The 21,376-nt window shown below is 68.3% G+C and overlaps 11 non-coding genes across 11 annotated transcripts; all 11 read right to left on the bottom strand.

Moving 5' to 3' along the window:
• Positions 1-306: 306 nt before the first annotated feature.
• Positions 307-425, bottom strand: LOC131407683 (5S ribosomal RNA). Its single transcript, XR_009220557.1, has one exon. It is a non-coding gene; the product is annotated as a 5S ribosomal RNA (ribosomal RNA).
• A 1,933-nt stretch (positions 426-2,358) lies between these two features.
• Positions 2,359-2,477, bottom strand: LOC131407684 (5S ribosomal RNA). Its single transcript, XR_009220558.1, has one exon. It is a non-coding gene; the product is annotated as a 5S ribosomal RNA (ribosomal RNA).
• Positions 2,478-4,428: 1,951 nt separating this feature from the next.
• On the bottom strand, positions 4,429-4,547 carry LOC131407685 (5S ribosomal RNA). The gene has a single exon (XR_009220559.1). It is a non-coding gene; the product is annotated as a 5S ribosomal RNA (ribosomal RNA).
• Positions 4,548-6,460: 1,913 nt separating this feature from the next.
• Positions 6,461-6,579, bottom strand: LOC131407723 (5S ribosomal RNA). Its single transcript, XR_009220596.1, has one exon. It is a non-coding gene; the product is annotated as a 5S ribosomal RNA (ribosomal RNA).
• A 1,912-nt stretch (positions 6,580-8,491) lies between these two features.
• LOC131407686 (5S ribosomal RNA) lies at positions 8,492-8,610 on the bottom strand. Its single transcript, XR_009220560.1, has one exon. It is a non-coding gene; the product is annotated as a 5S ribosomal RNA (ribosomal RNA).
• A 1,963-nt stretch (positions 8,611-10,573) lies between these two features.
• Positions 10,574-10,692, bottom strand: LOC131407687 (5S ribosomal RNA). Its single transcript, XR_009220561.1, has one exon. It is a non-coding gene; the product is annotated as a 5S ribosomal RNA (ribosomal RNA).
• Positions 10,693-12,627: 1,935 nt separating this feature from the next.
• Positions 12,628-12,746, bottom strand: LOC131407689 (5S ribosomal RNA). Its single transcript, XR_009220562.1, has one exon. It is a non-coding gene; the product is annotated as a 5S ribosomal RNA (ribosomal RNA).
• A 1,954-nt stretch (positions 12,747-14,700) lies between these two features.
• Positions 14,701-14,819, bottom strand: LOC131407690 (5S ribosomal RNA). Its single transcript, XR_009220563.1, has one exon. It is a non-coding gene; the product is annotated as a 5S ribosomal RNA (ribosomal RNA).
• A 1,934-nt stretch (positions 14,820-16,753) lies between these two features.
• On the bottom strand, positions 16,754-16,872 carry LOC131407691 (5S ribosomal RNA). Its single transcript, XR_009220564.1, has one exon. It is a non-coding gene; the product is annotated as a 5S ribosomal RNA (ribosomal RNA).
• A 1,912-nt stretch (positions 16,873-18,784) lies between these two features.
• Positions 18,785-18,903, bottom strand: LOC131407724 (5S ribosomal RNA). Its single transcript, XR_009220597.1, has one exon. It is a non-coding gene; the product is annotated as a 5S ribosomal RNA (ribosomal RNA).
• A 1,910-nt stretch (positions 18,904-20,813) lies between these two features.
• On the bottom strand, positions 20,814-20,932 carry LOC131407692 (5S ribosomal RNA). Its single transcript, XR_009220565.1, has one exon. It is a non-coding gene; the product is annotated as a 5S ribosomal RNA (ribosomal RNA).
• Between the last annotated feature and the right edge of the window lie 444 nt (positions 20,933-21,376).

Consider the following 21,376-nt stretch of genomic DNA (forward strand, 5'->3'; position numbering starts at 1 on the left):
TGAACTGCTCGGGTCTGTCGGGCCCCTAGCGGCTGGGAAGAGGCCGAGGACACAGGGAGCCCACGAGCGCGGAGTCGGGGTCACGCCGGGCCCCAGTGGGCCCGGGGTCCCGGTGGGGGGGGCCGCGAGGTTGAAGGGCTGGGCTTCGACAGCCTGCCCGCGCCTGGGCGGCTGTCGCGCACACGGGCAGCAGCTGGGCAGCGGTGGGGGTGGGGGCGGGCGCGGAGGCCGGAGGGGCGGCCGGTGTGCCGAGGGAGCCGCGCTGGGGGCGGTGGCAAAAGGAGAGGGAGACGGCGGGAGGCAAAAAGCCTACAGCACCCGGTATTCCCAGGCGGTCTCCCATCCAAGTACTAACCAGGCCCGACCCTGCTTAGCTTCCGAGATCAGACGAGATCGGGCGCGTTCAGGGTGGTATGGCCGTAGACGTCGGGGCCGCCGCCGGGCGCCCCTAAGAAGGCGCGCCGGGCCGCCCCGGCCCCTGTGACGCGGGCCCCCAGGCCCCTGTCAGGCGCGCGCCCAGAGCCCTGTGACGCGCGCCCCCAGAGCTCTGTGACGCGCGCCCCCAGAGCCCTGTGAGGCTCACAAGCCGCCGGCGCCCCCCCCCCCGCCCCGCCCGCTGCCGCCGGCCCGCCGCGCTCCACCTGCCGCCGCCGCCGCCGCCGCCGCCGCCGCCTGGCCAGCCAAACCCTGCGGTGCGCTGCCCTGCCGCCCGCCCAGGGCCTGAGAGGCCTCTGGCACCCCGCGGGCGGGGGGCGGGGCGCCAGTCTAGGCGCTCTCCCGCCCCATCCCGGGAGTCTCCAGGCTCGCGCCCGCTCGGCTCGCTCCCGAGGTCGCAGGAGATCGGGCTGCTCCGGGCCGTGCGGCGGGAGGCGTCGCGGCGTCAGGGCCCCCCGGCCCGCGCTCCTCTGAGCCCCGTCCGGCCCGAGGAGCCTCCCAGCCCGGGGCCTGGCCGCCGCTGCTCCGGGCCGGCCCCGAGGGGCCCCAAACCACCCCGAGCCACCCTGGCGACCAGAGGGCATCGGCGGAACCCCGCCGCCCTCCCTCGGTTCGCGTCGGGGCGGGGGGCGGGGCACCGTTACCCCCACGCCCCCCACCGAGACTGAGACCCCGCCCACGCTCGTCCCCCCCGTGGGGACGCAGGAGAGCTCCTGCGCGAGGGAGCGGAGAGACAGAGCCACTGAGAGGATCCAAGACACCGACCTAGACAGACCCCCACCGGCACAGACACACAGACACAGAGAGCCTCTGCAGAAGAGGCAGCTTGCCCACGGCAGGGTGGTCGTGCTTGAGCTGGGCCTCAGGCAAGGAGGCAGTGGCCCTGGGGCAGGCAATCACTCCTGGGGCCCTAGGACGCGCAGCCTCGGTCTCAGGAGTCCGGTGCCGCTCGGGCAATGTTGTCTCAGGGGACTCTTCCACTACCTCTGACAGACAGGGCCAGGACCAGGGGGAAGAGAGCGAGGCGCCTGAGCGAGGGGACACGGAACATCTCAGCCAGCCAGATTCACGGTATTTTCCTTCGATGTTTTAGAAACCAAAGTGACTGCGAGATATCCACCAGGAGCCAAACGTCAATATTTCAAGTAAAGGCAGGGCCAGGAAGAAAAAGAAAAAGGATGCCGGTCACGTGGGGCCGGAAAGTTATCAAACTGGGGAAGGGGACTTCTTTGAGAAAAACAAACAAACAAAGATAAATAAATGAAAAGTGACACGTCGAGACACAGGGGCGGAAACGAACGTTTATTTTGAGTGAGATCACAAGTGAGAACAACGCACTAACTTGATTGAGACACACCACAAACATCAGAAAATCCAGAAGCCGTGGCGTTTTGGATGAACTGCCTGAAATGCTCCCCTAACCCATTTTCCCCTGTCCTTTTGCAGACGGTCTTCTGAAAACCTTCACCAGGTTCCTGTGGTGCCTCAGCTCCGGAAGAAGTATTTGCTGCTTGTAGCTTTCTGATCCGTTGGCCCCCCCCTCCCCCTACGGGGGAACGGAATCCATTCTCTCCGACGCGACCGCGATGACGCTACCAACTGGTTGGGGCGGCCGAGTGAACTGCTCGGGTCTGTCGGGCCCCTAGCGGCTGGGAAGAGGCCGAGGACACAGGGAGCCCACGAGCGCGGAGTCGGGGTCACGCCGGGCCCCAGTGGGCCCGGGGTCCCGGTGGGGGGGGCCGCGAGGTTGAAGGGCTGGGCTTCGACAGCCTGCCCGCGCCTGGGCGGCTGTCGCGCACACGGGCAGCAGCTGGGCAGCGGTGGGGGTGGGGGCGGGCGCGGAGGCCGGAGGGGCGGCCGGTGTGCCGAGGGAGCCGCGCTGGGGGCGGTGGCAAAAGGAGAGGGAGACGGCGGGAGGCAAAAAGCCTACAGCACCCGGTATTCCCAGGCGGTCTCCCATCCAAGTACTAACCAGGCCCGACCCTGCTTAGCTTCCGAGATCAGACGAGATCGGGCGCGTTCAGGGTGGTATGGCCGTAGACGTCGGGGCCGCCGCCGGGCGCCCCTAAGAAGGCGCGCCGGGCCGCCCCGGCCCCTGTGACGCGGGCCCCCAGGCCCCTGTCAGGCGCGCGCCCAGAGCCCTGTGACGCGCGCCCCCAGAGCTCTGTGACGCGCGCCCCCAGAGCCCTGTGAGGCTCACAAGCCGCCGGCGCCCCGCCCCACCCCGCCCCGCCCGCTGCCGCCGGCCCGCCGCGCTCCACCTGCCGCCGCCGCCGCCGCCGCCGCCGCCGCCGCCGCCGCCGCCGCCGCCTGGCCAGCCAAACCCTGCGGTGCGCTGCCCTGCCGCCCGCCCAGGGCCTGAGAGGCCTCTGGCACCCCGCGGGCGGGGGGCGGGGCGCCAGTCTAGGCGCTCTCCCGCCCCATCCCGGGAGTCTCCAGGCTCGCGCCCGCTCGGCTCGCTCCCGAGGTCGCAGGAGATCGGGCTGCTCCGGGCCGTGCGGCGGGAGGCGTCGCGGCGTCAGGGCCCCCCGGCCCGCGCTCCTCTGAGCCCCCTCCGGCCCGAGGAGCCTCCCAGCCCGGGGCCTGGCCGCCGCTGCTCCGGGCCGGCCCCGAGGGGCCCCAAACCACCCCGAGCCACCCTGGCGACCAGAGGGCATCGGCGGAACCCCGCCGCCCTCCCTCGGTTCGCGTCGGGGCGGGGGGCGGGGCACCGTTACCCCCACGCCCCCCACCGAGACTGAGACCCCGCCCACGCTCGTCCCCCCCGTGGGGACGCAGGAGAGCTCCTGCGCGAGGGAGCGGAGAGACAGAGCCACTGAGAGGATCCAAGACACCGACCTAGACAGACCCCCACCGGCACAGACACACAGACACAGAGAGCCTCTGCAGAAGAGGCAGCTTGCCCACGGCAGGGTGGTCGTGCTTGAGCTGGGCCTCAGGCAAGGAGGCAGTGGCCCTGGGGCAGGCAATCACTCCTGGGGCCCTAGGACGCGCAGCCTCGGTCTCAGGAGTCCGGTGCCGCTCGGGCAATGTTGTCTCAGGGGACTCTTCCACTACCTCTGACAGACAGGGCCAGGACCAGGGGGAAGAGAGCGAGGCGCCTGAGCGAGGGGACACGGAACATCTCAGCCAGCCAGATTCACGGTATTTTCGATGTTTAGAAACCAAAGTGACTGCGAGATATCCACCAGGAGCCAAACGTCAATATTTCAAGTAAAGGCAGGGCCAGGAAGAAAAAGAAAAAAGGATGCCGGTCACGTGGGGCCGGAAAGTTATCAAACTGGGGAAGGGGACTTCTTTGAGAAAAACAAACAAACAAAGATAAATAAATGAAAAGTGACACGTCGAGACACAGGTGCGGAAACGAACGTTTATTTTGAGTGAGATCACAAGTGAGAACAACGCACTAACTTGATTGAGACACACCACAAACATCAGAAAATCCAGAAGCCGTGGCGTTTTGATGAACTGCCTGAAATGCTCCCCTAACCCATTTTCCCCTGTCCTTTTGCAGACGGTCTTCTGAAAACCTTCACCAGGTTCCTGTGGTGCCTCAGCTCCGGAAGAAGTATTTGCTGCTTGTAGCTTTCTGATCCGTTGGCCCCCCCCTCCCCCTACGGGGGGAACGGAATCCATTCTCTCCGACGCGACCGCGATGACGCTACCAACTGGTTGGGGCGGCCGAGTGAACTGCTCGGGTCTGTCGGGCCCCTAGCGGCTGGGAAGAGGCCGAGGACACAGGGAGCCCACGAGCGCGGAGTCGGGGTCACGCCGGGCCCCAGTGGGCCCGGGGTCCCGGTGGGGGGGGCCGCGAGGTTGAAGGGCTGGGCTTCGACAGCCTGCCCGCGCCTGGGCGGCTGTCGCGCACACGGGCAGCAGCTGGGCAGCGGTGGGGGTGGGGGCGGGCGCGGAGGCCGGAGGGGGCGGCCGGTGTGCCGAGGGAGCCGCGCTGGGGGCGGTGGCAAAAGGAGAGGGAGACGGCGGGAGGCAAAAAGCCTACAGCACCCGGTATTCCCAGGCGGTCTCCCATCCAAGTACTAACCAGGCCCGACCCTGCTTAGCTTCCGAGATCAGACGAGATCGGGCGCGTTCAGGGTGGTATGGCCGTAGACGTCGGGGCCGCCGCCGGGCGCCCCTAAGAAGGCGCGCCGGGCCGCCCCGGCCCCTGTGACGCGGGCCCCCAGGCCCCTGTCAGGCGCGCGCCCAGAGCCCTGTGACGCGCGCCCCCCAGAGCCCTGTGAGGCTCACAAGCCGCCGGCGCCCCCCCCCCCGCCCCGCCCGCTGCCGCCGGCCCGCCGCGCTCCACCTGCCCCCGCCGCCGCCGCCGCCGCCGCCGCCTGGCCAGCCAAACCCTGCGGTGCGCTGCCCTGCCGCCCGCCCAGGGCCTGAGAGGCCTCTGGCACCCCGCGGGCGGGGGGCGGGGCGCCAGTCTAGGCGCTCTCCCGCCCCATCCCGGGAGTCTCCAGGCTCGCGCCCGCTCGGCTCGCTCCCGAGGTCGCAGGAGATCGGGCTGCTCCGGGCCGTGCGGCGGGAGGCGTCGCGGCGTCAGGGCCCCCCGGCCCGCGCTCCTCTGAGCCCCCTCCGGCCCGAGGAGCCTCCCAGCCCGGGGCCTGGCCGCCGCTGCTCCGGGCCGGCCCCGAGGGGCCCCAAACCACCCCGAGCCACCCTGGCGACCAGAGGGCATCGGCGGAACCCCGCCGCCCTCCCTCGGTTCGCGTCGGGGCGGGGGGCGGGGCACCGTTACCCCCACGCCCCCCACCGAGACTGAGACCCCGCCCACGCTCGTCCCCCCCGTGGGGACGCAGGAGAGCTCCTGCGCGAGGGAGCGGAGAGACAGAGCCACTGAGAGGATCCAAGACACCGACCTAGACAGACCCCCACCGGCACAGACACACAGACACAGAGAGCCTCTGCAGAAGAGGCAGCTTGCCCACGGCAGGGTGGTCGTGCTTGAGCTGGGCCTCAGGCAAGGAGGCAGTGGCCCTGGGGCAGGCAATCACTCCTGGGGCCCTAGGACGCGCAGCCTCGGTCTCAGGAGTCCGGTGCCGCTCGGGCAATGTTGTCTCAGGGGACTCTTCCACTACCTCTGACAGACAGGGCCAGGACCAGGGGGAAGAGAGCGAGGCGCCTGAGCGAGGGGACACGGAACATCTCAGCCAGCCAGATTCACGGTATTTTCCTTCGATGTTTTAGAAACCAAAGTGACTGCGAGATATCCACCAGGAGCCAAACGTCAATATTTCAAGTAAAGGCAGGGCCAGGAAGAAAAAGAAAAAGGATGCCGGTCACGTGGGGCCGGAAAGTTATCAAACTGGGGAAGGGGACTTCTTTGAGAAAAACAAACAAACAAAGATAAATAAATGAAAAGTGACACGTCGAGACACAGGGGCGGAAACGAACGTTTATTTTGAGTGAGATCACAAGTGAGAACAACGCACTAACTTGATTGAGACACACCACAAACATCAGAAAATCCAGAAGCCGTGGCGTTTTGGATGAACTGCCTGAAATGCTCCCCTAACCCATTTTCCCCTGTCCTTTTGCAGACGGTCTTCTGAAAACCTTCACCAGGTTCCTGTGGTGCCTCAGCTCCGGAAGAAGTATTTGCTGCTTGTAGCTTTCTGATCCGTTGGCCCCCCCCTCCCCCTACGGGGGAACGGAATCCATTCTCTCCGACGCGACCGCGATGACGCTACCAACTGGTTGGGGCGGCCGAGTGAACTGCTCGGGTCTGTCGGGCCCCTAGCGGCTGGGAAGAGGCCGAGGACACAGGGAGCCCACGAGCGCGGAGTCGGGGTCACGCCGGGCCCCAGTGGGCCCGGGGTCCCGGTGGGGGGGGCCGCGAGGTTGAAGGGCTGGGCTTCGACAGCCTGCCCGCGCCTGGGCGGCTGTCGCGCACACGGGCAGCAGCTGGGCAGCGGTGGGGGGTGGGGGGCGGGCGCGGAGGCCGGAGGGGCGGCCGGTGTGCCGAGGGAGCCGCGCTGGGGGCGGTGGCAAAAGGAGAGGGAGACGGCGGGAGGCAAAAAGCCTACAGCACCCGGTATTCCCAGGCGGTCTCCCATCCAAGTACTAACCAGGCCCGACCCTGCTTAGCTTCCCAGATCAGACGAGATCGGGCGCGTTCAGGGTGGTATGGCCGTAGACGTCGGGGCCGCCGCCGGGCGCCCCTAAGAAGGCGCGCCGGGCCGCCCCGGCCCCTGTGACGCGGGCCCCCAGGCCCCTGTCAGGCGCGCGCCCAGAGCCCTGTGACGCGCGCCCCCAGAGCCCTGTGAGGCTCACAAGCCGCCGGCGCCCCCCCCCCCCGCCCCGCCCGCTGCCGCCGGCCCGCCGCGCTCCACCTGCCCCCGCCGCCGCCGCCGCCGCCGCCGCCTGGCCAGCCAAACCCTGCGGTGCGCTGCCCTGCCGCCCGCCCAGGGCCTGAGAGGCCTCTGGCACCCCGCGGGCGGGGGGCGGGGCGCCAGTCTAGGCGCTCTCCCGCCCCATCCCGGGAGTCTCCAGGCTCGCGCCCGCTCGGCTCGCTCCCGAGGTCGCAGGAGATCGGGCTGCTCCGGGCCGTGCGGCGGGAGGCGTCGCGGCGTCAGGGCCCCCCGGCCCGCGCTCCTCTGAGCCCCCTCCGGCCCGAGGAGCCTCCCAGCCCGGGGCCTGGCCGCCGCTGCTCCGGGCCGGCCCCGAGGGGCCCCAAACCACCCCGAGCCACCCTGGCGACCAGAGGGCATTGGCGGAACCCCGCCGCCCTCCCTCGGTTCGCGTCGGGGCGGGGGGCGGGGCACCGTTACCCCCACGCCCCCCACCGAGACTGAGACCCCGCCCACGCTCGTCCCCCCCGTGGGGACGCAGGAGAGCTCCTGCGCGAGGGAGCGGAGAGACAGAGCCACTGAGAGGATCCAAGACACCGACCTAGACAGACCCCCCACCGGCACAGACACACAGACACAGAGAGCCTCTGCAGAAGAGGCAGCTTGCCCACGGCAGGGTGGTCGTGCTTGAGCTGGGCCTCAGGCAAGGAGGCAGTGGCCCTGGGGCAGGCAATCACTCCTGGGGCCCTAGGACGCGCAGCCTCGGTCTCAGGAGTCCGGTGCCGCTCGGGCAATGTTGTCTCAGGGGACTCTTCCACTACCTCTGACAGACAGGGCCAGGACCAGGGGGAAGAGAGCGAGGCGCCTGAGCGAGGGGACACGGAACATCTCAGCCAGCCAGATTCACGGTATTTTCCTTCGATGTTTTAGAAACCAAAGTGACTGCGAGATATCCACCAGGAGCCAAACGTCAATATTTCAAGTAAAGGCAGGGCCAGGAAGAAAAAGAAAAAGGATGCCGGTCACGTGGGGCCGGAAAGTTATCAAACTGGGGAAGGGGACTTCTTTGAGAAAAACAAACAAACAAAGATAAATAAATGAAAAGTGACACGTCGAGACACAGGGGCGGAAACGAACGTTTATTTTGAGTGAGATCACAAGTGAGAACAACGCACTAACTTGATTGAGACACACCACAAACATCAGAAAATCCAGAAGCCGTGGCGTTTTGGATGAACTGCCTGAAATGCTCCCCTAACCCATTTTCCCCTGTCCTTTTGCAGACGGTCTTCTGAAAACCTTCACCAGGTTCCTGTGGTGCCTCAGCTCCGGAAGAAGTATTTGCTGCTTGTAGCTTTCTGATCCGTTGGCCCCCCCCTCCCCCTACGGGGGAACGGAATCCATTCTCTCCGACGCGACCGCGATGACGCTACCAACTGGTTGGGGCGGCCGAGTGAACTGCTCGGGTCTGTCGGGCCCCTAGCGGCTGGGAAGAGGCCGAGGACACAGGGAGCCCACGAGCGCGGAGTCGGGGTCACGCCGGGCCCCAGTGGGCCCGGGGTCCCGGTGGGGGGGGCCGCGAGGTTGAAGGGCTGGGCTTCGACAGCCTGCCCGCGCCTGGGCGGCTGTCGCGCACACGGGCAGCAGCTGGGCAGCGGTGGGGGTGGGGGCGGGCGCGGAGGCCGGAGGGGCGGCCGGTGTGCCGAGGGAGCCGCGCTGGGGGCGGTGGCAAAAGGAGAGGGAGACGGCGGGAGGCAAAAAGCCTACAGCACCCGGTATTCCCAGGCGGTCTCCCATCCAAGTACTAACCAGGCCCGACCCTGCTTAGCTTCCGAGATCAGACGAGATCGGGCGCGTTCAGGGTGGTATGGCCGTAGACGTCGGGGCCGCCGCCGGGCGCCCCTAAGAAGGCGCGCCGGGCCGCCCCGGCCCCTGTGACGCGGGCCCCCAGGCCCCTGTCAGGCGCGCGCCCAGAGCCCTGTGACGCGCGCCCCCAGAGCTCTGTGACGCGCGCCCCCAGAGCCCTGTGAGGCTCACAAGCCGCCGGCGCCCCGCCCCACCCCGCCCCCGCCCGCTGCCGCCGGCCCGCCGCGCTCCACCTGCCGCCGCCGCCGCCGCCGCCGCCGCCGCCGCCGCCGCCGCCGCCTGGCCAGCCAAACCCTGCGGTGCGCTGCCCTGCCGCCCGCCCAGGGCCTGAGAGGCCTCTGGCACCCCGCGGGCGGGGGGCGGGGCGCCAGTCTAGGCGCTCTCCCCGCCCCATCCCGGGAGTCTCCAGGCTCGCGCCCGCTCGGCTCGCTCCCGAGGTCGCAGGAGATCGGGCTGCTCCGGGCCGTGCGGCGGGAGGCGTCGCGGCGTCAGGGCCCCCCGGCCCGCGCTCCTCTGAGCCCCCTCCGGCCCGAGGAGCCTCCCAGCCCGGGGCCTGGCCGCCGCTGCTCCGGGCCGGCCCCGAGGGGCCCCAAACCACCCCGAGCCACCCTGGCGACCAGAGGGCATCGGCGGAACCCCGCCGCCCTCCCTCGGTTCGCGTCGGGGCGGGGGGCGGGGCACCGTTACCCCCACGCCCCCCACCGAGACTGAGACCCCGCCCACGCTCGTCCCCCCCCCCCCCCCCGTGGGGACGCAGGAGAGCTCCTGCGCGAGGGAGCGGAGAGACAGAGCCACTGAGAGGATCCAAGACACCGACCTAGACAGACCCCCACCGGCACAGACACACAGACACAGAGAGCCTCTGCAGAAGAGGCAGCTTGCCCACGGCAGGGTGGTCGTGCTTGAGCTGGGCCTCAGGCAAGGAGGCAGTGGCCCTGGGGCAGGCAATCACTCCTGGGGCCCTAGGACGCGCAGCCTCGGTCTCAGGAGTCCGGTGCCGCTCGGGCAATGTTGTCTCAGGGGACTCTTCCACTACCTCTGACAGACAGGGCCAGGACCAGGGGGAAGAGAGCGAGGCGCCTGAGCGAGGGGACACGGAACATCTCAGCCAGCCAGATTCACGGTATTTTCCTTCGATGTTTTAGAAACCAAAGTGACTGCGAGATATCCACCAGGAGCCAAACGTCAATATTTCAAGTAAAGGCAGGGCCAGGAAGAAAAAGAAAAAGGATGCCGGTCACGTGGGGCCGGAAAGTTATCAAACTGGGGAAGGGGACTTCTTTGAGCAAAACAAACAAACAAAGATAAATAAATGAAAAGTGACACGTCGAGACACAGGGGCGGAAACGAACGTTTATTTTGAGTGAGATCACAAGTGAGAACAACGCACTAACTTGATTGAGACACACCACAAACATCAGAAAATCCAGAAGCCGTGGCGTTTTGGATGAACTGCCTGAAATGCTCCCCTAACCCATTTTCCCCTGTCCTTTTGCAGACGGTCTTCTGAAAACCTTCACCAGGTTCCTGTGGTGCCTCAGCTCCGGAAGAAGTATTTGCTGCTTGTAGCTTTCTGATCCGTTGGCCCCCCCCTCCCCCTACGGGGGAACGGAATCCATTCTCTCCGACGCGACCGCGATGACGCTACCAACTGGTTGGGGCGGCCGAGTGAACTGCTCGGGTCTGTCGGGCCCCTAGCGGCTGGGAAGAGGCCGAGGACACAGGGAGCCCACGAGCGCGGAGTCGGGGTCACGCCGGGCCCCAGTGGGCCCGGGGTCCCGGTGGGGGGGGGCCGCGAGGTTGAAGGGCTGGGCTTCGACAGCCTGCCCGCGCCTGGGCGGCTGTCGCGCACACGGGCAGCAGCTGGGCAGCGGTGGGGGTGGGGGCGGGCGCGGAGGCCGGAGGGGCGGCCGGTGTGCCGAGGGAGCCGCGCTGGGGGCGGTGGCAAAAGGAGAGGGAGACGGCGGGAGGCAAAAAGCCTACAGCACCCGGTATTCCCAGGCGGTCTCCCATCCAAGTACTAACCAGGCCCGACCCTGCTTAGCTTCCGAGATCAGACGAGATCGGGCGCGTTCAGGGTGGTATGGCCGTAGACGTCGGGGCCGCCGCCGGGCGCCCCTAAGAAGGCGCGCCGGGCCGCCCCGGCCCCTGTGACGCGGGCCCCCCAGGCCCCTGTCAGGCGCGCGCCCAGAGCCCTGTGACGCGCGCCCCCAGAGCTCTGTGACGCGCGCCCCCAGAGCCCTGTGAGGCTCACAAGCCGCCGGCGCCCCCCCCCCCCGCCCCGCCCGCTGCCGCCGGCCCGCCGCGCTCCACCTGCCGCCGCCGCCGCCGCCGCCGCCGCCGCCTGGCCAGCCAAACCCTGCGGTGCGCTGCCCTGCCGCCCGCCCAGGGCCTGAGAGGCCTCTGGCACCCCGCGGGCGGGGGGCGGGGCGCCAGTCTAGGCGCTCTCCCGCCCCATCCCGGGAGTCTCCAGGCTCGCGCCCGCTCGGCTCGCTCCCGAGGTCGCAGGAGATCGGGCTGCTCCGGGCCGTGCGGCGGGAGGCGTCGCGGCGTCAGGGCCCCCCGGCCCGCGCTCCTCTGAGCCCCGTCCGGCCCGAGGAGCCTCCCAGCCCGGGGCCTGGCCGCCGCTGCTCCGGGCCGGCCCCGAGGGGCCCCAAACCACCCCGAGCCACCCTGGCGACCAGAGGGCATCGGCGGAACCCCGCCGCCCTCCCTCGGTTCGCGTCGGGGCGGGGGGCGGGGCACCGTTACCCCCACGCCCCCCACCGAGACTGAGACCCCGCCCACGCTCGTCCCCCCCGTGGGGACGCAGGAGAGCTCCTGCGCGAGGGAGCGGAGAGACAGAGCCACTGAGAGGATCCAAGACACCGACCTAGACAGACCCCCACCGGCACAGACACACAGACACAGAGAGCCTCTGCAGAAGAGGCAGCTTGCCCACGGCAGGGTGGTCGTGCTTGAGCTGGGCCTCAGGCAAGGAGGCAGTGGCCCTGGGGCAGGCAATCACTCCTGGGGCCCTAGGACGCGCAGCCTCGGTCTCAGGAGTCCGGTGCCGCTCGGGCAATGTTGTCTCAGGGGACTCTTCCACTACCTCTGACAGACAGGGCCAGGACCAGGGGGAAGAGAGCGAGGCGCCTGAGCGAGGGGACACGGAACATCTCAGCCAGCCAGATTCACGGTATTTTCCTTCGATGTTTTAGAAACCAAAGTGACTGCGAGATATCCACCAGGAGCCAAACGTCAATATTTCAAGTAAAGGCAGGGCCAGGAAGAAAAAGAAAAAGGATGCCGGTCACGTGGGGCCGGAAAGTTATCAAACTGGGGAAGGGGACTTCTTTGAGAAAAACAAACAAACAAAGATAAATAAATGAAAAGTGACACGTCGAGACACAGGGGCGGAAACGAACGTTTATTTTGAGTGAGATCACAAGTGAGAACAACGCACTAACTTGATTGAGACACACCACAAACATCAGAAAATCCAGAAGCCGTGGCGTTTTGGATGAACTGCCTGAAATGCTCCCCTAACCCATTTTCCCCTGTCCTTTTGCAGACGGTCTTCTGAAAACCTTCACCAGGTTCCTGTGGTGCCTCAGCTCCGGAAGAAGTATTTGCTGCTTGTAGCTTTCTGATCCGTTGGCCCCCCCCTCCCCCTACGGGGGAACGGAATCCATTCTCTCCGACGCGACCGCGATGACGCTACCAACTGGTTGGGGCGGCCGAGTGAACTGCTCGGGTCTGTCGGGCCCCTAGCGGCTGGGAAGAGGCCGAGGACACAGGGAGCCCACGAGCGCGGAGTCGGGGTCACGCCGGGCCCCAGTGGGCCCGGGGTCCCGGTGGGGGGGGCCGCGAGGTTGAAGGGCTGGGCTTCGACAGCCTGCCCGCGCCTGGGCGGCTGTCGCGCACACGGGCAGCAGCTGGGCAGCGGTGGGGGTGGGGGCGGGCGCGGAGGCCGGAGGGGCGGCCGGTGTGCCGAGGGAGCCGCGCTGGGGGCGGTGGCAAAAGGAGAGGGAGACGGCGGGAGGCAAAAAGCCTACAGCACCCGGTATTCCCAGGCGGTCTCCCATCCAAGTACTAACCAGGCCCGACCCTGCTTAGCTTCCGAGATCAGACGAGATCGGGCGCGTTCAGGGTGGTATGGCCGTAGACGTCGGGGCCGCCGCCGGGCGCCCCTAAGAAGGCGCGCCGGGCCGCCCCGGCCCCTGTGACGCGGGCCCCCAGGCCCCTGTCAGGCGCGCGCCCAGAGCCCTGTGACGCGCGCCCCCAGAGCTCTGTGACGCGCGCCCCCAGAGCCCTGTGAGGCTCACAAGCCGCCGGCGCCCCGCCCCACCCCGCCCCGCCCGCTGCCGCCGGCCCGCCGCGCTCCACCTGCCGCCGCCGCCGCCGCCGCCGCCGCCGCCGCCGCCGCCGCCGCCGCCTGGCCAGCCAAACCCTGCGGTGCGCTGCCCTGCCGCCCGCCCAGGGCCTGAGAGGCCTCTGGCACCCCGCGGGCGGGGGGCGGGGCGCCAGTCTAGGCGCTCTCCCGCCCCATCCCGGGAGTCTCCAGGCTCGCGCCCGCTCGGCTCGCTCCCGAGGTCGCAGGAGATCGGGCTGCTCCGGGCCGTGCGGCGGGAGGCGTCGCGGCGTCAGGGCCCCCCGGCCCGCGCTCCTCTGAGCCCCCTCCGGCCCGAGGAGCCTCCCAGCCCGGGGCCTGGCCGCCGCTGCTCCGGGCCGGCCCCGAGGGGCCCCAAACCACCCCGAGCCACCCTGGCGACCAGAGGGCATCGGCGGAACCCCGCCGCCCTCCCTCGGTTCGCGTCGGGGCGGGGGGGCGGGGCACCGTTACCCCCACGCCCCCCACCGAGACTGAGACCCCGCCCACGCTCGTCCCCCCCGTGGGGACGCAGGAGAGCTCCTGCGCGAGGGAGCGGAGAGACAGAGCCACTGAGAGGATCCAAGACACCGACCTAGACAGACCCCCACCGGCACAGACACACAGACACAGAGAGCCTCTGCAGAAGAGGCAGCTTGCCCACGGCAGGGTGGTCGTGCTTGAGCTGGGCCTCAGGCAAGGAGGCAGTGGCCCTGGGGCAGGCAATCACTCCTGGGGCCCTAGGACGCGCAGCCTCGGTCTCAGGAGTCCGGTGCCGCTCGGGCAATGTTGTCTCAGGGGACTCTTCCACTACCTCTGACAGACAGGGCCAGGACCAGGGGGAAGAGAGCGAGGCGCCTGAGCGAGGGGACACGGAACATCTCAGCCAGCCAGATTCACGGTATTTTCCTTCGATGTTTTAGAAACCAAAGTGACTGCGAGATATCCACCAGGAGCCAAACGTCAATATTTCAAGTAAAGGCAGGGCCAGGAAGAAAAAGAAAAAGGATGCCGGTCACGTGGGGCCGGAAAGTTATCAAACTGGGGAAGGGGACTTCTTTGAGAAAAACAAACAAACAAAGATAAATAAATGAAAAGTGACACGTCGAGACACAGGTGCGGAAACGAACGTTTATTTTGAGTGAGATCACAAGTGAGAACAACGCACTAACTTGATTGAGACACACCACAAACATCAGAAAATCCAGAAGCCGTGGCGTTTTGATGAACTGCCTGAAATGCTCCCCTAACCCATTTTCCCCTGTCCTTTTGCAGACGGTCTTCTGAAAACCTTCACCAGGTTCCTGTGGTGCCTCAGCTCCGGAAGAAGTATTTGCTGCTTGTAGCTTTCTGATCCGTTGGCCCCCCCCTCCCCCTACGGGGGAACGGAATCCATTCTCTCCGACGCGACCGCGATGACGCTACCAACTGGTTGGGGCGGCCGAGTGAACTGCTCGGGTCTGTCGGGCCCCTAGCGGCTGGGAAGAGGCCGAGGACACAGGGAGCCCACGAGCGCGGAGTCGGGGTCACGCCGGGCCCCAGTGGGCCCGGGGTCCCGGTGGGGGGGGCCGCGAGGTTGAAGGGCTGGGCTTCGACAGCCTGCCCGCGCCTGGGCGGCTGTCGCGCACACGGGCAGCAGCTGGGCAGCGGTGGGGGTGGGGGCGGGCGCGGAGGCCGGAGGGGCGGCCGGTGTGCCGAGGGAGCCGCGCTGGGGGCGGTGGCAAAAGGAGAGGGAGACGGCGGGAGGCAAAAAGCCTACAGCACCCGGTATTCCCAGGCGGTCTCCCATCCAAGTACTAACCAGGCCCGACCCTGCTTAGCTTCCGAGATCAGACGAGATCGGGCGCGTTCAGGGTGGTATGGCCGTAGACGTCGGGGCCGCCGCCGGGCGCCCCTAAGAAGGCGCGCCGGGCCGCCCCGGCCCCTGTGACGCGGGCCCCCAGGCCCCTGTCAGGCGCGCGCCCAGAGCCCTGTGACGCGCGCCCCCAGAGCTCTGTGACGCGCGCCCCCAGAGCCCTGTGAGGCTCACAAGCCGCCGGCGCCCCCCCCCCCCGCCCCGCCCGCTGCCGCCGGCCCGCCGCGCTCCACCTGCCCCCGCCGCCGCCGCCGCCGCCGCCGCCTGGCCAGCCAAACCCTGCGGTGCGCTGCCCTGCCGCCCGCCCAGGGCCTGAGAGGCCTCTGGCACCCCGCGGGCGGGGGGCGGGGCGCCAGTCTAGGCGCTCTCCCGCCCCATCCCGGGAGTCTCCAGGCTCGCGCCCGCTCGGCTCGCTCCCGAGGTCGCAGGAGATCGGGCTGCTCCGGGCCCTGCGGCGGGAGGCGTCGCGGCGTCAGGGCCCCCCGGCCCGCGCTCCTCTGAGCCCCGTCCGGCCCGAGGAGCCTCCCAGCCCGGGGCCTGGCCGCCGCTGCTCCGGGCCGGCCCCGAGGGGCCCCAAACCACCCCGAGCCACCCTGGCGACCAGAGGGCATCGGCGGAACCCCGCCGCCCTCCCTCGGTTCGCGTCGGGGCGGGGGGCGGGGCACCGTTACCCCCACGCCCCCCACCGAGACTGAGACCCCGCCCACGCTCGTCCCCCCCGTGGGGACGCAGGAGAGCTCCTGCGCGAGGGAGCGGAGAGACAGAGCCACTGAGAGGATCCAAGACACCGACCTAGACAGACCCCCACCGGCACAGACACACAGACACAGAGAGCCTCTGCAGAAGAGGCAGCTTGCCCACGGCAGGGTGGTCGTGCTTGAGCTGGGCCTCAGGCAAGGAGGCAGTGGCCCTGGGGCAGGCAATCACTCCTGGGGCCCTAGGACGCGCAGCCTCGGTCTCAGGAGTCCGGTGCCGCTCGGGCAATGTTGTCTCAGGGGACTCTTCCACTACCTCTGACAGACAGGGCCAGGACCAGGGGGAAGAGAGCGAGGCGCCTGAGCGAGGGGACACGGAACATCTCAGCCAGCCAGATTCACGGTATTTTCCTTCGATGTTTTAGAAACCAAAGTGACTGCGAGATATCCACCAGGAGCCAAACGTCAATATTTCAAGTAAAGGCAGGGCCAGGAAGAAAAAGAAAAAGGATGCCGGTCACGTGGGGCCGGAAAGTTATCAAACTGGGGAAGGGGACTTCTTTGAGAAAAACAAACAAACAAAGATAAATAAATGAAAAGTGACACGTCGAGACACAGGGGCGGAAACGAACGTTTATTTTGAGTGAGATCACAAGTGAGAACAACGCACTAACTTGATTGAGACACACCACAAACATCAGAAAATCCAGAAGCCGTGGCGTTTTGGATGAACTGCCTGAAATGCTCCCCTAACCCATTTTCCCCTGTCCTTTTGCAGACGGTCTTCTGAAAACCTTCACCAGGTTCCTGTGGTGCCTCAGCTCCGGAAGAAGTATTTGCTGCTTGTAGCTTTCTGATCCGTTGGCCCCCCCCTCCCCCTACGGGGGAACGGAATCCATTCTCTCCGACGCGACCGCGATGACGCTACCAACTGGTTGGGGCGGCCGAGTGAACTGCTCGGGTCTGTCGGGCCCCTAGCGGCTGGGAAGAGGCCGAGGACACAGGGAGCCCACGAGCGCGGAGTCGGGGTCACGCCGGGCCCCAGTGGGCCCGGGGTCCCGGTGGGGGGGGCCGCGAGGTTGAAGGGCTGGGCTTCGACAGCCTGCCCGCGCCTGGGCGGCTGTCGCGCACACGGGCAGCAGCTGGGCAGCGGTGGGGGTGGGGGCGGGCGCGGAGGCCGGAGGGGCGGCCGGTGTGCCGAGGGAGCCGCGCTGGGGGCGGTGGCAAAAGGAGAGGGAGACGGCGGGAGGCAAAAAGCCTACAGCACCCGGTATTCCCAGGCGGTCTCCCATCCAAGTACTAACCAGGCCCGACCCTGCTTAGCTTCCGAGATCAGACGAGATCGGGCGCGTTCAGGGTGGTATGGCCGTAGACGTCGGGGCCGCCGCCGGGCGCCCCTAAGAAGGCGCGCCGGGCCGCCCCGGCCCCTGTGACGCGGGCCCCCAGGCCCCTGTCAGGCGCGCGCCCAGAGCCCTGTGACGCGCGCCCCCAGAGCCCTGTGAGGCTCACAAGCCGCCGGCGCCCCCCCCCCCCCGCCCCGCCCGCTGCCGCCGGCCCGCCGCGCTCCACCTGCCCCCGCCGCCGCCGCCGCCGCCGCCGCCTGGCCAGCCAAACCCTGCGGTGCGCTGCCCTGCCGCCCGCCCAGGGCCTGAGAGGCCTCTGGCACCCCGCGGGCGGGGGGCGGGGCGCCAGTCTAGGCGCTCTCCCGCCCCATCCCGGGAGTCTCCAGGCTCGCGCCCGCTCGGCTCGCTCCCGAGGTCGCAGGAGATCGGGCTGCTCCGGGCCGTGCGGCGGGAGGCGTCGCGGCGTCAGGGCCCCCCGGCCCGCGCTCCTCTGAGCCCCCTCCGGCCCGAGGAGCCTCCCAGCCCGGGGCCTGGCCGCCGCTGCTCCGGGCCGGCCCCGAGGGGCCCCAAACCACCCCGAGCCACCCTGGCGACCAGAGGGCATCGGCGGAACCCCGCCGCCCTCCCTCGGTTCGCGTCGGGGCGGGGGGCGGGGCACCGTTACCCCCACGCCCCCCACCGAGACTGAGACCCCGCCCACGCTCGTCCCCCCCGTGGGGACGCAGGAGAGCTCCTGCGCGAGGGAGCGGAGAGACAGAGCCACTGAGAGGATCCAAGACACCGACCTAGACAGACCCCCACCGGCACAGACACACAGACACAGAGAGCCTCTGCAGAAGAGGCAGCTTGCCCACGGCAGGGTGGTCGTGCTTGAGCTGGGCCTCAGGCAAGGAGGCAGTGGCCCTGGGGCAGGCAATCACTCCTGGGGCCCTAGGACGCGCAGCCTCGGTCTCAGGAGTCCGGTGCCGCTCGGGCAATGTTGTCTCAGGGGACTCTTCCACTACCTCTGACAGACAGGGCCAGGACCAGGGGGAAGAGAGCGAGGCGCCTGAGCGAGGGGACACGGAACATCTCAGCCAGCCAGATTCACGGTATTTTCCTTCGATGTTTTAGAAACCAAAGTGACTGCGAGATATCCACCAGGAGCCAAACGTCAATATTTCAAGTAAAGGCAGGGCCAGGAAGAAAAAGAAAAAGGATGCCGGTCACGTGGGGCCGGAAAGTTATCAAACTGGGGAAGGGGACTTCTTTGAGAAAAACAAACAAACAAAGATAAATAAATGAAAAGTGACACGTCGAGACACAGGGGCGGAAACGAACGTTTATTTTGAGTGAGATCACAAGTGAGAACAACGCACTAACTTGATTGAGACACACCACAAACATCAGAAAATCCAGAAGCCGTGGCGTTTTGGATGAACTGCCTGAAATGCTCCCCTAACCCATTTTCCCCTGTCCTTTTGCAGACGGTCTTCTGAAAACCTTCACCAGGTTCCTGTGGTGCCTCAGCTCCGGAAGAAGTATTTGCTGCTTGTAGCTTTCTGATCCGTTGGCCCCCCCCTCCCCCTACGGGGGAACGGAATCCATTCTCTCCGACGCGACCGCGATGACGCTACCAACTGGTTGGGGCGGCCGAGTGAACTGCTCGGGTCTGTCGGGCCCCTAGCGGCTGGGAAGAGGCCGAGGACACAGGGAGCCCACGAGCGCGGAGTCGGGGTCACGCCGGGCCCCAGTGGGCCCGGGGTCCCGGTGGGGGGGGCCGCGAGGTTGAAGGGCTGGGCTTCGACAGCCTGCCCGCGCCTGGGCGGCTGTCGCGCACACGGGCAGCAGCTGGGCAGCGGTGGGGGTGGGGGCGGGCGCGGAGGCCGGAGGGGCGGCCGGTGTGCCGAGGGAGCCGCGCTGGGGGCGGTGGCAAAAGGAGAGGGAGACGGCGGGAGGCAAAAAGCCTACAGCACCCGGTATTCCCAGGCGGTCTCCCATCCAAGTACTAACCAGGCCCGACCCTGCTTAGCTTCCCAGATCAGACGAGATCGGGCGCGTTCAGGGTGGTATGGCCGTAGACGTCGGGGCCGCCGCCGGGCGCCCCTAAGAAGGCGCGCCGGGCCGCCCCGGCCCCTGTGACGCGGGCCCCCAGGCCCCTGTCAGGCGCGCGCCCAGAGCCCTGTGACGCGCGCCCCCAGAGCCCTGTGAGGCTCACAAGCCGCCGGCGCCCCCCCCCCCGCCCCGCCCGCTGCCGCCGGCCCGCCGCGCTCCACCTGCCCCCGCCGCCGCCGCCGCCGCCGCCGCCTGGCCAGCCAAACCCTGCGGTGCGCTGCCCTGCCGCCCGCCCAGGGCCTGAGAGGCCTCTGGCACCCCGCGGGCGGGGGGCGGGGCGCCAGTCTAGGCGCTCTCCCGCCCCATCCCGGGAGTCTCCAGGCTCGCGCCCGCTCGGCTCGCTCCCGAGGTCGCAGGAGATCGGGCTGCTCCGGGCCGTGCGGCGGGAGGCGTCGCGGCGTCAGGGCCCCCCGGCCCGCGCTCCTCTGAGCCCCCTCCGGCCCGAGGAGCCTCCCAGCCCGGGGCCTGGCCGCCGCTGCTCCGGGCCGGCCCCGAGGGGCCCCAAACCACCCCGAGCCACCCTGGCGACCAGAGGGCATTGGCGGAACCCCGCCGCCCTCCCTCGGTTCGCGTCGGGGCGGGGGGCGGGGCACCGTTACCCCCACGCCCCCCACCGAGACTGAGACCCCGCCCACGCTCGTCCCCCCCGTGGGGACGCAGGAGAGCTCCTGCGCGAGGGAGCGGAGAGACAGAGCCACTGAGAGGATCCAAGACACCGACCTAGACAGACCCCCACCGGCACAGACACACAGACACAGAGAGCCTCTGCAGAAGAGGCAGCTTGCCCACGGCAGGGTGGTCGTGCTTGAGCTGGGCCTCAGGCAAGGAGGCAGTGGCCCTGGGGCAGGCAATCACTCCTGGGGCCCTAGGACGCGCAGCCTCGGTCTCAGGAGTCCGGTGCCGCTCGGGCAATGTTGTCTCAGGGGACTCTTCCACTACCTCTGACAGACAGGGCCAGGACCAGGGGGAAGAGAGCGAGGCGCCTGAGCGAGGGGACACGGAACATCTCAGCCAGCCAGATTCACGGTATTTTCCTTCGATGTTTTAGAAACCAAAGTGACTGCGAGATATCCACCAGGAGCCAAACGTCAATATTTCAAGTAAAGGCAGGGCCAGGAAGAAAAAGAAAAAGGATGCCGGTCACGTGGGGCCGGAAAGTTATCAAACTGGGGAAGGGGACTTCTTTGAGAAAAACAAACAAACAAAGATAAATAAATGAAAAGTGACACGTCGAGACACAGGGGCGGAAACGAACGTTTATTTTGAGTGAGATCACAAGTGAGAACAACGCACTAACTTGATTGAGACACACCACAAACATCAGAAAATCCAGAAGCCGTGGCGTTTTGGATGAACTGCCTGAAATGCTCCCCTAACCCATTTTCCCCTGTCCTTTTGCAGACGGTCTTCTGAAAACCTTCACCAGGTTCCTGTGGTGCCTCAGCTCCGGAAGAAGTATTTGCTGCTTGTAGCTTTCTGATCCGTTGGCCCCCCCCTCCCCCTACGGGGGAACGGAATCCATTCTCTCCGACGCGACCGCGATGACGCTACCAACTGGTTGGGGCGGCCGAGTGAACTGCTCGGGTCTGTCGGGCCCCTAGCGGCTGGGAAGAGGCCGAGGACACAGGGAGCCCACGAGCGCGGAGTCGGGGTCACGCCGGGCCCCAGTGGGCCCGGGGTCCCGGTGGGGGGGGCCGCGAGGTTGAAGGGCTGGGCTTCGACAGCCTGCCCGCGCCTGGGCGGCTGTCGCGCACACGGGCAGCAGCTGGGCAGCGGTGGGGGTGGGGGCGGGCGCGGAGGCCGGAGGGGCGGCCGGTGTGCCGAGGGAGCCGCGCTGGGGGCGGTGGCAAAAGGAGAGGGAGACGGCGGGAGGCAAAAAGCCTACAGCACCCGGTATTCCCAGGCGGTCTCCCATCCAAGTACTAACCAGGCCCGACCCTGCTTAGCTTCCGAGATCAGACGAGATCGGGCGCGTTCAGGGTGGTATGGCCGTAGACGTCGGGGCCGCCGCCGGGCGCCCCTAAGAAGGCGCGCCGGGCCGCCCCGGCCCCTGTGACGCGGGCCCCCAGGCCCCTGTCAGGCGCGCGCCCAGAGCCCTGTGACGCGCGCCCCCAGAGCTCTGTGACGCGCGCCCCCAGAGCCCTGTGAGGCTCACAAGCCGCCGGCGCCCCCCCCCCCCCGCCCCGCCCGCTGCCGCCGGCCCGCCGCGCTCCACCTGCCCCCGCCGCCGCCGCCGCCGCCGCCGCCTGGCCAGCCAAACCCTGCGGTGCGCTGCCCTGCCGCCCGCCCAGGGCCTGAGAGGCCTCTGGCACCCCGCGGGCGGGGGGCGGGGCGCCAGTCTAGGCGCTCTCCCGCCCCATCCCGGGAGTCTCCAGGCTCGCGCCCGCTCGGCTCGCTCCCGAGGTCGCAGGAGATCGGGCTGCTCCGGGCCGTGCGGCGGG

The sequence above is a fragment of the Diceros bicornis genome, chromosome 6 (genome assembly GCF_020826845.1).
Source record: "Diceros bicornis minor isolate mBicDic1 chromosome 6, mDicBic1.mat.cur, whole genome shotgun sequence".
NCBI classification, from domain to species: Eukaryota; Metazoa; Chordata; class Mammalia; order Perissodactyla; family Rhinocerotidae; genus Diceros; species Diceros bicornis.